We start from the raw sequence: 13,547 nt of genomic DNA, 5'->3' as shown, positions 1-13,547 counted from the left end.
TCGGCAAAGCCACAACGACATGACAAAATAGAAAAGTGCTGCGAATTTTTGGAAAAATTAGTAAGGATGACAGTGGAAGACTAAACGAAAAGGACTTTTAAATACCGCATTCGAGGCCCAACATGAGGCGCTAGGTGATTAGAGCGACGAGCCACGAGACACGCTACTCCCAATAGACGGCCGATGACGGCCCAACGTTAGATCGCCCCATGGAGTGACGACTCCAGGCAAGATCACCTATAGATCTAACTAGTGCGTAATACTCGCGCGTTGCCGCGGGAATTTGGAAAAGCTTTAACTGGAAAAGGAGGATTACATTCAGTTACAAAACATAGAAATTCCTGGTACAAAGATACAAAAAATATTATAATAACTGAATTTCTTCTAATAACCCCATCTAATATACTTTGTGTTCCAACTTGTGCATACAAAAAAGGAGGAGATGCTGTTGTATGGGGATGCAAAAAATATTGTTGAGTTTTGGGCAAAAATAGATATGTACAGGTTTTTTTAAACATGTTAAACATGATTTAATATACATGAACAAAACACGGTAAACATTCTTGATTGGAGTAGTGAAAGGTGTCTTCAGCCCTTGTTGTCATTGATAAAGCAACCTGAACAAAGAGGAATAGAACAGAACATATTTAGATAGGATTTAGTATCACATTTAAACGGTAATCGAGGAAAAGATAAAACAACTTGAAAGCATACTAACCTAATCATTGTTTACAGTGCTGTTGTGTGGCTTTGCTTGAGCAGGAGATGGTTTTTTTTTTTAATAACTTGATGGGAACCTCATCACATTCTCTTGGATCAACTTCTTAAATTTCTTCAGATTCACTGATTTGAATGATTATGCAACATTAATATAGTTGTTCACAGAAAGAAGAAAAGATGATTCCTAATTATAATTCATAGTATTGAAAATGTTTGATATGTAAATTTTAAGAAAGTTGAAGTGAACACATGGAAATTTTTGGAAACATGATGTAAAAATATAAACATCATATTTGAGAATAGTATGAAATTAGATATCAAACCTTTGTTCACTAGGAATGAAAAGCACTCTTCTCACAAATTCTCTTTTTCGTTTGTAAGATTGATCACTTGGTTCAGGTGTTGGTGTTGAGGTAGAAGAGGATACAATGGTGGAACACACTATCAACTCCTTTGATAACGTTTGTGGAGTGATTGGTTCGATGCTTGTATCTTCGGATACATTGTGAATGAGCACATCGATTGAGTTGAAGTTATTTCTCCTATTTCCAAACCGCAAGTGGAAGATTTTCTTTTGACCAATCAATCTTAAGAATTTGTTTGGCAGTTGTTGTTGGTCAACTAACATTTGATTCATAACCAAATCTTTGCATGCCATACCAAAGAGCTTTTCACCAGATTTCCCAATTATTAAAGCACTGATTTCATTAGTAACATATTTAAGAATCAAACTGACTTTATACCTGTTATTAAAAGTCAAGGTACTTAACTTTTATTGGTGGTATAATTCATTATTAACACACATAATTAAAATGTTGTACCAAAACAGATTACAAATGAGAAGTAATGATGATTGTATTAAATGCATGTAGAATCAAATCTGATGAAAGACCTTAAAAAAAAAAAAAAAAAAACAGAGATTTATGTATTAAATCTTACCAAGGTGTTGGAATCTGGTTTGGGTGCTTTTGGCAAGTGAGTTGGCCAGTTGTTGGATCCTTGTGCATTTGCTTTACACACAAATGTAACGTGTGTCAAAACGTTTAACAAAAACTTTGCACACAAATGTATCACCCTGTAAATTGTTCAGCATATAATTGTATGAGGAAGAGTAATGATACACTGAACGTTTGTTAAATATGGAGATATACAATTACATACCTTAAGGAAAGATGAAAACGCATAATGTGTTTCTATACCTTATGCTAGTTCATCGATTGTAACTCTCCTTGTTATCCGTAGAACCTCAGCTTCATTGAGTTGACTTGAAGAGGGGGGCAGGGTTTTTACAGGGTCTTTTGAGTTTGAAAACCTGTAAGTTTTAAAACATAATAGGATATGAAGAATTTTGGATAATTTGTGGTTTTTTGGATGGAGAGAAAAATTATAGATCAACAAATGCACTCACATTGATTTGTATGAATTAAGTTCTGGTATATATGGATCAATGAAAAAAAGCGAGTAGGCAGTACTGTTCAACACAATGTTCTCTGTGAAATGGCAAAAATAATAAAATTTTATCAAATAGGTATAAGTAAATATAATAGATGAGTGAGTATCATTAGTTGGATACGGTATGTTTAAAAACTATATACGCATTGTAACTGTAACAAAGATATTTAAAAGGGTTTAAAGTATATAACTTACGTAGGTAAGGTCTGACTTTTAGACCTGTAAACACAATGACAATTGGTAAAGACAAAGCTTGAAGTGATAAAGAAGAAAAACTTTATGCAACCTCTGCCCACAATGTGATAGATAACTCTTCTTTCCTGCATATAAAGCAAATAAGAAACAAACGTTGGATTTTTTTTGTAAGCCGTACAAAACAATTAATTGAATTATGTAGAATTGGTGTGATGAGAACGGAAGGACAACCTGATATTTTCAATGCGCACATCACACTTTTGTACTATTCTTTGATTAATCTGTTTTGGTTCCAAGTGCTGTATCGCAATTAGATGCCCAATGACATCTTGCAATTTAAAATGCGAAGACAGAGAGTTACCAAAAATTTCTTTTGGAAAACAAATAGAAAAGAAAAAAATTACAAATATTTTCAATTGATGTATAAACGCACAAATAAATAGATAGGTACAGATATTGATACTGTAACATTACTGTTGGAAATGTGCCCTAAAACCAATCATATGATGATACTTTATGGACATTTCACATGTTAAACTAATCTAGTTTAATATCAAGGGCAAAGATTATTGTTTTAAGCCGTCTCATATAAATATTATATGCTTAAACGATAAGTCCAAGGAATATGTAATTAGGAGAATGTAATTTAAAGAAGTTAGATTCATGAGACCATTCTCTTTCGTATACATATCCTAAACGTTCCTGATCATAGGATTGCCAATTGGGCATTGACAGTCCATTAAGATCAGTACGTGTTGTGTCTTCTCTCAGTGAGAGTGACTGATCTCGAGTCATTGGTGTGATTGACACTAAGACAAGCATGTAGGTGCTCAATGGAGAATGAGTCCACTGAACACGATCAACGAGGAGTTCTCATACTCATGTCACATGAGAATTCATGGTTGGGATAATGCAAAGTAGTCCTTTGACCTGAGGCATCATAGTTGTCTTGTGGTTAAGTCCTTGATCTTTGACTATGTCAAAGTCACTCTATCAGAGGGTGTCCACGACATAGTTGAGGTTAAGCCACTTAGACATGGAGGCAAGTGAATGCGCAACAAGGGATATCTAACCTTCAAACCGTTTGAGGGAGAATACTCTATGATATGATTAAGAATCTCTGGCCAGAGTATGAATGAGATTTAGGAAGTCATTCCAAATCACATTCAAGGTAATCATATAAGTAAGAGAATCACATTGGATAGTAGACATGAATAAACTATCAAACCAAACAATGTGGTCAAGAGTATTGTATTAGAGAAAGATCGTATTGCATTGTAATCGTAAACTGAATAGGTTCTCCACCTCTTCTGATTAGCTTAGGTAACCATAATATACTGCTAGGTGTCACTCATGGTTTGTGGAAGCCCTAAACATTTATAATCACTAAAGGGAGAATTGAAAGTAAGTTTCAATTCACAATCGATTTGAAAGAGTTCTAATCTCCCACTGCCTCGCTGAAAGGAACCTAATGGATCGTACACCGTGTAAGGTAGAGATTGAAGAAACAACGGAGATGAGTAAGGATAATTAAATGGTTTAATTATTTGTGGCAAGGATTAATTAATATGTTAATTAATCAAACGAATAAAGTTCGTTAAAGACCTCGGGTTAGTTTTGGGCCTCAAGGCCCAATAGGCTTCGAACGTCAAGCCCATTGACTTAAGTTGTATGACAACTTAATGACTAAATATTCACAAAGGCCCAAACAGCCCAATATCACCCTATGGCCGGCCATATTGATAAAGGAGTGGAATTTGGACTTATTACAAGTTTGCCACTCCAATGAAGGTAGGTATAAATATGACTTTATAGCCTTTTCTTCATTAGGGTTTCTTTTAGAGAAAAGATGAGAACACCATGTCTCTCCCTTTCTCTCTAAGAGGCCGGCCCCCTTGGAGGAGATTAGCTAGCAATCTCTCATCCTCCACGGTCACTCATCTCTTCTTCAAGTCCTTCCTTGGTGTGGAAAAATTAGAGGTTCTCAATTTTGGGAACTTGGAGAATCCTTTCAACCATCCTCATCCAAGAAATCCATGGATCTAAGAAGCAAGGAATGAAGGCCCTCTCCTTGGGTATAAAATCTCTCAACTCACTTTGTTCTTGAGTTGAGTCTTGGTTCACCTTTCTACTAGGCTTTGAATTTCATGGGTAATGTTTTGTTTTTTAGTGCATACAAGCATGATTCTGCCTTTAATTGTTAATTGCATGCCATAGATGTTGCTCAAATGAACATGTTTTTTCACAAAATTTCCTTCAAGTGGTATCAAGAGCTTAGGTCTAGTAGTTGGTGAATCCTTTTGGGTTTTGTAGTTCATAGTCTTTGATTTGAATGTTGTAATTGTTACAAGCTTTATTCTTGCTTCTTTGAATGTTTTGTTAGAAAATTTGTCATCTCAAATGTTGTAGATGTAGTTCATATGAGCATGAATTTTGAACCTAAAATTTGGTGCCATGTTTTTGGGGAAATTCGGCCAAATCCAAAGGGTGGATTTTTGGGTTCATGTTTGTCTTGTTAAAAGTTTTTTAAAGTGACATTAGGAACCCCTAAGTACCCTAGTATGGTAATGTCTTATTTCCCTTAAGTTTGAGAGTTTTTGGGGTGTTTTTGGCTGAAAAATGTTCATAGAGCTCTTATGGGTTTTCATGGATGTTCTTCATTGTTCTTGTTATGTTTTTGGCAAGAACAAAAAGGTTGGGTATTTGGATTCAAAAGTTTTGGTTGTTGAATAAAGTTTTTGTTTGTGATGGATGGTTTGAATTTTCAATAAATACCCATACCAATCACTTACACCTTTTCCTTATTTCAAGGAACCATGTTTTATGAAAACCTACTTTTTCAAACCAACTCATCACCTTTTCAACCCATCATCTTTCACTTTGTTGAAAAATTCAAAAGTTTTTATGACACCATCACTCTCACCAACTGGGCACCCTATTAAAATATGGTACTTTTGGGGCTTTTATGCAATTACATAAAGTTTTGATACTTTTGTTTATTTGTACTTTGACCTGAAAGTTTACGTTTTTACGTAAAGGCCCAAAATCACTAAAGGACAAATTGTTTTGCTCCTTTAATGAAGTTTTTGTATTTGATGAAATTTTTGGGTTCTAGTTATAATTACATGAAGTAGTGGACTTTTGTGTTCTTACAAAGTGATCTCAAAAGTTTGTGTTTTGCAACATAGCCCAAAAGTTGAGGTTATTGCATTTGGCCCAAATTAGTTGAGAACAAAATAGTTTTGTATCTTTAAATGAGAATTGGATTTTCATTTCATTTAACTATATTTAAATCAATTCTATGGAAACAAAAACCAAATGAAAATGTTTCATTCAAGTTTAATTAGTTAAAGCGTTAATTAATTAAAGAAATGGTGATTATGAACCTAAGCCTACGATAATTGAGCTATGTGAAAGGCCGTCTCAAATTTGTTTGAACCATGGGAATATAGATTAGATTTTGGTTGTAATTTGATATGATCAAATGTTGTAAAAGAGAATAAGCTCTTCTTTACTTTAAAGTAATTTGTTTTGATCAAATGTTGTAAAAGAGCATAAACTCTTCTTTACTTTGAAGTACTCCTTTCTTGTTTTATTTGATATGCATGAAATTGGAGTAGTTGGGTCCAACGCCCAATAGGAAAAAGACGCCTTAATATGATTAAACGTGTAACTAAAATCAATCATCATCCCTAGACCGAGATTCAACACTAGGCTCGTGTTGGATCGAATCAAAGGTTCATAGTCATCCTAAGGCCCTAAGGCAACTATATAGTTCATCAATGAATGCAAACCTTATGTTAGTAGTACCATATACTCTTACTTTAAAAACCGTTTTACAAGTATAGTGGGAGTATTATATACAACTAAATCAATTACATGGACCAATAGTTGTAATAGGACCAAATTGTTTTAATAAGATTAAAATGCATGCTTATATGTGATGAGACCTAAAACACTCAACCAAACCATTATTAAGTTGATAAGTGTGAGAGTGCTTTGAACACTCTTTCGTGGCCTTCCACCGTGGTAGGCTCCGATCGTTTGTGACTCGTACACCGACTTCACTCTATCATGGGGGAGTACAAAGTGCGTGCTTACACTCAGGAGGAGTTCTATATGCATACATGATGTTGTGAAGGTAGGCAACGAGAATGATCAACATCATATCATTGTGAGGTTGTTCTTGAACCCCTACTCGAACTTGCATGGTGGGAATAACTTAACTAAGTGCAATGGAGCCAACATCATATCATTGTGAGGCTTCATTCTCTAGAGACCAAATAAGATGGGTACTTCCAAGAGATGCAAATGAGTAAGTGTACTCTCTTATTATTATTGATGCTAGCCAACATCATATTATTGTGAGGTGGGCTTGGTAATGATGAGTCTCCCATACCCTACTAAGAGTTTCCTCCAAAACTCTCGAATTCCGATTAGGGATATGGAATTTGCCAAAAATAGTGGGTGGTGCTATTTGATTTAAAGACCCGGATCAAATGGCTTAAAATCAATCAATTTATATTCGTTATGTATTTATTTACCAATATATTTGCAAACGCTATCCAAAACTTGACAAAGAAAAGCCGAAAGCTTTAGTTTCCGGACTTGGTACTACAATCCCATAGATTGTCTATAATGGCTTGTATATGTACCTAAGTAGTCTCATCCTCACAATCTTCCTATTGATAATATATCGTTGGAAGAACATGTTAGGTAAGTCTATCATAAAGAGGACAACACTTTTAATGTCATAATTCTTCAATTACAAATTGTTGTATGAAGAAATAAGACTTGCTTTGAACAACCCTTAGCTAATGCAAACATTAGTGCTTGTTTCTTTGTTACATGAACAAGGAACTTGATAAGTAAGCACAAGGGCATGGACACTTTATGTGCCATGATTCTTCACTTACAAATTGTTGTATGAAGAAATGAGAGTTGTCTTGAACAACTCTTGAAAGTTTGTAATTATGTTTAGAACATAATGGTTGGTTGACAAAAATAGTCCATCAACATGGACTTATGATGATTTTGAATAATTGAGTGTTGAAGTGTTAAACCACTTCTAGAGACGGAAACTAGGCAAGGACTTCACCTTTGTGTCCCTATCCAAATGGTTCACTAAGTTTATTGTAAACTATATAGTGAACAATAACCACACGCTCTCCAAATCGTTTGATGTGTATAACACAATTGAAATAAGTTTCAAGAGAGATAGTGGGAGTTTAGGGACCATGACTATTGTAGTCAAAGGAGAAGTCAAATGAAGAAGGGGAAATAACTCCAAGGGAACAAACTTTCTTTATGAAAGGATAGACATTGGAAGGGGTATTTGTAAGAAATGTCTTGCAAGTGTCAAGAACACACCTTTCAAAGGTGTTGTAAATTGTTCTTGAAAAGTTCAAAACAGTTGGTTTTTCTACTTGAATGCTTGATTCCATATTAGTAACTATGTTTTACAATCGTTGTAAAAGTGTGGCTAATAAGAAGTAGAAGATTAATGAGAGAAGAGAAAGTACTTCACATTCGGAACATGAATCAAATGTAGATCTCTGCGAAAGCAGATCGTACTTACTTCCTCATATGAACTACCAAAGAAATTGGAAAAACCAAAGATTGTCTTTACATTCCAATTTTAAGGAACTTAATTCCGTCACTATGAGAGATGGATGAATGTTTTGTTTGACAAAACATTGTTCTTTATTAATGAATGATTAGATTATTGTAATCTAATTGATTATCTCTATAGTAGAGATGATATGGTAGTGTTAACTGTTTAGAATATAACGATGCTTAAAACCCAAAAGGTTGCAAGGTAGTGACTAATCCCAACTGAGTTGTGATTCCTCTAAAACATAAATTACGAGTTGGTCATAGATGGATGCTTTGGATCGTTAGATCCGGATCTAATGCCTTCTTGTTAAATTTGTATAGAGGCAAAATGTTTGAATCTTTATTTTTTTGGAAAGGAAGAAAGAATCACAAAGTTGTTGAGGTTAATTCACTTAGATGTTAGTGGCACTTGTCCACAACATAATACTACTCATGTTGTATGACATTCACTGAAGATTGCTCTCGGTTGGACTATCATTTATTTTGAATAAACACAAGTCCGAATACTTTGCAAAAGGTTTCAAAGAATTCAAGAAATGTAAGTTGATGAGTAAGATGTCTAAAGTATTTACCTCCTTAGATTTGATCCAAGGAAAGGTAACACTTTAGAACAGTTTCCTTGAAAGATATCAAGGAAAGAAGCATCATAAGATAATGGATTTCTCCATTAAGAGAAGAACGAACTCAAATAAGATTTAGTTCATTGGATGTTATCAATTACCCATATATAAGATATACACTTCTAAGACAATATGATTGTCAATTAGAAGATCTTCCAAAATTTTCATGACTCCATAGGATGTAGTTGGAAAGAAAGACAAACCTTAATCATGTTAAGATTTGGGGTTGTGTGCTAATAAGCAATATTTGTTTAAAGAATTATCTTGTGGGTATCCTTAAATTAACATTTGGATATCACTTCTATAAACCAACTAACAAATGTTGTTTGTTGGGTAACTCATTGTAATCCTACACTAGGATTTGCCTAAGATAGAGCAAATGAACGAGGGATAGAACTCAAAGAATGGGTTCTTTGAGAGACAAGATAGTGATCAACAAATATAACAATCTAGTTCCTATACCACAAGCTCCAAGGTAGTCGAGAATGATTTATAAACTGTCTCAGTTGAATGGTTTGAACTTTATGATTATGTCATAGAGTTACACCTCTTAATTCGAAAGAAATAAGAATGAAAATCCTTATGACTACATTGAGTGTATATACAACATATACTCAAAGAAATGGTAAAGTACCATTTGACCCAAAATAATGAAACCTTTATAGGTGACTACAATCAAAGAGATTGGTTGACTTTGAAGAAACCATCTTTAACGTAGTCTTGGTTTCAATTAATTTGAAGATTGCTAGCTACAACTAAATGGTGATTCAATGTTTGGACATAATATGGGTTTCCGAAACCATTATTAAGATAGTCTTGATAATATATGTCTAAAACTATGAATCACAAGACATGTAAGTTGTAGAGATCCATCCATCATGAATCTTAGCAAGCTAGTGGGAGCTATAAGCGTCTTATGAGAGAAAAGATCAAATCGTTTGATTTCTCATAAAGATGTAAATGAATCTTTTGTTTACTAGGTTTACAAAAGATTAGTGGGAGTTAATCATGTTCCTAAATTTGAATATATATATATATATATATACACACACACACATACATGATATATTAATTTTGGAAATGAAACGAATACTTCTTCGTTAAAATTATGACTTTAAACATTCTATAAAGATAGAATGGATATGGGAGACATAGTCTACAATGATAGATTTCAAGATATAATTGGATTATATCAATCTCTAATAATAGACAAAAAATGCTAGGAAGTTTCTCATATGATGATAAACTTCAATCAGAAGAACAACTCTAGTGAGACTAGGAGGTAGCTCTTCTCAAAGGGAACGTACCCTTTGACTCCTAAAGAAATAATGCGTAAATAGAATCCTTTATGCATACGCAGAAAGGTGATTTATGTATTTCGTATTGTATGAAAAACGTTGATATGAGTTGTACCAAGATCGGTACAAGACGATATCAATGCAAGCCCAGGATTAGAACCATGGCAACTGTCAAGTGAATCCTTAAGTATTTGAGAAATAATAAAGGATGGATTCCTCAAGAATGAGGAAGAATTAGAGTAACGTAATGGAAGCGTAAATGTATTAGATTATGAATCTAATCCATTATTGGATGTTTCTTCATTATGAATGAAGAGATAATCAGATATCTCTTTATTATGACTAAAGAGATATTTGGATGGAAACATTAAAAGTAATAACTTTAGTGTGTTCCATTATGAATGCAAAATATATTGCCATATAGAAGCTTACAACAATGTTGTTTGGATGGGAAAGTTCATTTATGAACTCTCTATTCGGTTCCAACCAGAAAGTGTTTCCAGTGTACCGACACTACGACACTAATGGGGCAATAGCTCAAGCCAGGGAATCACTGTCTCATCAAGATCCGAACTCAAATGAGAGACTGAACCATATGATTGAGAATCATGTATAATGGTGACGTCGTTATTCTCAAGGTTGCTTATATGGATAACATATAGATATCCATTGCCTAGGCCTACTACTCAGCCATTTTTGAAATGACTACAAAAGAGGAATCATCATTGATGACCAAGCTGATTGGCTCTAGTGCAAATGGGAGATTGTTGGAAATATGCCATAAAACCAATCATATGATGATACTTTATGGACATTTCACATGTTAAACTAATCTAGTTTAATATCAAGGGCAAATATTATTGTTTTAAGCCGGCTCATATAAATGTTATATGCTTAAACGATAAGTTCAAGGAATATGTAATTAGGAGAATGTAATTTAAAGAAGTTAGATTCATGAGACCATTCTCTTTCGTATACATATCCTAAACGTTCCTGATCATAGGATTGCCAATTGGGCATTGACAGTCCGTTAAGATCAGTACGTGCTGTGTCTTCTCTCAAGGAGAGTGACTGGCCTTGAGTCATTGGTGTGATTGACACCAAGACAAGCATGTAGGTGCTCAATAGAGAATGAGTCAACTGAACACGATCAACGAGGAGTTATCATACTTATGTCACATGAGAACTCATGGTTGGGATAATGCAAAGTAGTTCTTTGACCTGAGGCATCATAGTTGTCTTGTAGTTAAGTCCTTGATCTTTGACTATGTCAAAGTCACTCTGTCAGAGGGTGTCCACGGCGTAGTTGGGGTTAAGCCACTTAGTCATGGAGGCAAGTGAATGCGCAACAAGGGATCTCTAACCTTCAAACCGTTTGAGGGAGAATACTCTATGATATGATTAAGAATCTCTGGCCAGAGTATGAATGAGATTTAGGAAGTCGTTCCAAATCACATTCAAGGTAATCATATAAGTAAGAGAATCACATTGGATAGTAGACATGAATAAACTATCAAACCAAACAATGTGGTCAAGAGTATTGTATTAGAGAAAGACCGTATTGCATTGTAATCGTAAACTAAATAGGTTCTCCACCTCTTCTGATTAGTTTGGGTAACCATGATAGATTAAAGAAACAACGGAGATGAGTAATGATAATTAAATGGTTTAATTATTTGTGGCAATGATTAATTAATATGTTAATTAATCAAACGAATAAAGTTCGTTAAAGACCTCGGGTTAATTTTGGGCCTCAAGGCCCAATGGGCTTCGAACGTCAAGCCCATTGACTTAAGTTGTATGACAACTTAATGACTAAATATTCACAAAGTCCCAAACAACCCAATAACACCCTATGGCCGGCCATATTGATAAAGGAGTGGGTTTTGGACTTATTACAAGTTTGCCACTCCAACGAAGGTAGGTATAAATATGACTTTATAGCCTTTTCTTTATTACGGTTTCTTTTAGAGAAAAGATGAGAACACCATGTCTCTCCCTTTCTCTCTAAGAGGCCGGCCCCCTTGGAGGAGATTAGCTAGCAATCTCTCATCCTCCACGGTCACTCATCTCTTCTTCAAGTCCTTCCTTGGTGTGGAAAAATTAGAGGTTCTCAATTTTGGGAACTTGGAGAATCCTTTCAACCATCCTCATCCAAGAAATCCATGGATCTAAGAAGCAAGGAATGAAGGCCTTCTCCTTGGGTGATTAGCCCTTGCTTATGCAAAGAGGAATCAACAAAGGTATAAAATCTCTCAACTCACTTTGTTCTTGAGTTGAGTCTTGGTTCACCTTTCTACTAGGCTTTGAATTTCATGGCTAATATTTTGTTTTTTGAGTGCATACAAGCATGATTCCTCCTTTAAATGTTAATTGCATGCCATAGATGTTGCTCAAATGAACATGTTTTTCACAAAATTTCCTTCAATTACCTGTGAGAATATCAACCTTGTCCAAACGGGGATACAAAGAATTACAATCTTGGAGAAAGAACCGATGTCGAGGTATGGGTGGAAAGACGTTAGACAGTTTTTTTAAAACTTTTGTGTTAGTGAGAATGATCTGAGTTTCATGTGGAGCAACCTTGTATTGGCCCCTGATTTTAATTGTTCTGAAATTCATAATTTCATAACTACTACCGGCCTCAATTTTTTAAGCTATAACTTCGTAATCAATATCTTTTGTAGTGGCTTCAACCGCATGGTTCTTTGTAGTTGATTAAAAAGAGAGAAAAAAAAAACCAAAAAGGAAAAAAAAGAGTTAAAAATGCACTAAACAAACAAATCACACAAAATATTATATTTTGATATAGATAGATTTAATTGTACCCACAAACATACTCACTGGAAAAAATTAAATCATTCAAATAAAAAACATTGGATCATTGTTCAAAAAAAGTATAAAAAACACAAAAAATATAACAATTTAAAAATAAATGATAAATATATATATATATATCATTATAATATGGAATAAAAAAATAACAGTATAACCACTCACCATCTCGTCAACCAAGATACAATGCAGGTTGACATGTTTTTGAACAATGCCGATAACATTTGATTTCCATATTCTGCACACACGGACCTTTATTTTTTCCGCTTTTGTATATGGACGTAGTTGGACAATAGGGGTTACTTCCGCAAGATCCATTTAATCTACCAAAAGTGAAGAGAAATTTGATAAAAATGCATCATTCTTTACTTGACACTAAATTCACATAGAAAGTCACAAATCCTCAACAAATGAATAATACACGAAATGAAAAAGCTGGAAAAATTGCAATACTCAATTTATAAAAAGATCATGAAATCCAAAAGAAAAATGAATTTTTATTCTGGAATCCAGGCAAAACTCAGATCAGATTCTAAATGGGTTTATCAAAAATAATAATTTAATGAGAAATTAACACTGAAAGTAAATCAAAAACACAAAAAAAATTGAAATTTTCGTACCTCAAGTTTCTAGGAGGGTAGGAGTACCAGAGGGGTTTAGGTGGAAGCAAAGGACTGGCAAGAGTGGGAGAAGCAAACAAAGACAACGAAGAAAGAAAACGACAACCAAAAGCAGGAGAAGCAAAGAAAAACAACAAAGAAAAAGAAAGAAGCAGAAAAAGCAAAGGAAAATTTGAGGAAAGAAGGAGATA

The sequence above is a fragment of the Malus domestica genome, chromosome 16, assembly GCF_042453785.1.
Source record: "Malus domestica chromosome 16, GDT2T_hap1".
Lineage (NCBI taxonomy): Eukaryota > Viridiplantae > Streptophyta > Magnoliopsida > Rosales > Rosaceae > Malus > Malus domestica.
Note: the sequence above shows the minus strand (reverse complement) of the source record.